This window comes from Plasmopara halstedii, assembly GCF_900000015.1.
Source record: "Plasmopara halstedii genome assembly, contig: Scaffold_42, whole genome shotgun sequence".
Taxonomy (NCBI): Eukaryota; Oomycota; class Peronosporomycetes; order Peronosporales; family Peronosporaceae; genus Plasmopara; species Plasmopara halstedii.
This window is the reverse complement of record NW_020186963.1, coordinates 19,451-20,613: the sequence shown is the minus strand read 5'-3', so window position 1 is coordinate 20,613 and position 1,163 is coordinate 19,451.

The window sequence follows — 1,163 nt, the reverse complement described above, 5'->3', positions numbered from 1 at the left end:
CTCTCAGCATGACAGAGGCCTACTGCCTCTGGCACACTCATAGAGCTTACATTTTTGGCATCCAAAACGTACGTTGTCGTACGTAAGGCGTACTCCACGTTAATTGCAGCGCCGACCACTCTTTCGAGAAGGTAGGGAAAACACGAAAGGTCATAGTCAGAGCTGCACTTTTTCGAAGACCCTCCATGAAGACGGTAACCGCTCTCGCCTCCGAGTGAGGAGCCGACGGCGTTGCGTCGAAGATATTTTTTAACTTTTACGCATAGCTCATTAGCTCTCGTCTTTATTAGCGGGCTGCAATACATGGCAATATTTGTCGATTCAATGTTTCGCTTTGGAAATAGCTCCCCGTTCAGAGCAAAACCAAATTCATGCCCATTTTAAGCTTTCGCGTCCAGCGGGAAGTATTTTTCCGTTTCGGTCTCTTAAAGGCCTGAAAGATCTACACCAGCTGTCTCGTAGTGGATACCTAATATACCAACTGGGTGCCCCTCGACTTGCCTCATCAGTGCATTCTCAAAGATGAGCACCTCCTGGCTTGCGATTACTGCTTTTGTCCCCTTGGTCGCCGATTACTTGATCCCATCGGTACTAAGGAGGACAAAATTATGTAATGCTACTTATTTGCTCTAAGGACAAGTATTAAGCACTTCATGCTCCATCCTCGACGAGCATACAATCTTTTCTCGGATCGGTCGCGGAGTTAACTACAAGTGTGAACGAGCGCAACGTGATTGCCGCGATCTTTTCACGGACAAAGCTTATACTCCTAATCCGCATTAACAAACGCAAAGAGCTTAATTCGTGCGCTCCTATTAGAAACTGAGCCAAGAGCTTCTATTGTAACTATTGCTCTGCTGTTTTAAGACTACATATATTCGGGTTAGTTCTATATCGACGAATACTAAATATAAACGTTTTACGATAGTATATATTGAAGGTGCAGCGCGGTTGCCGTAGCCCTTTGCTTAAAGGAAGCTTGCTATGGTCACCGACCTTACGATCTATACCAGAACCAGTACGAGCGCTACCTCCTAGAGTACTTAAGAACCTTGACCAAGGCAAAGACACTCAATTGAAACTGTATTCAATTGTTCTATTTGCGGCAGAGCCGCCTATATCTGGAACCTTAGGTTTGAATAGTAAAATTAACAGGGGTTAAA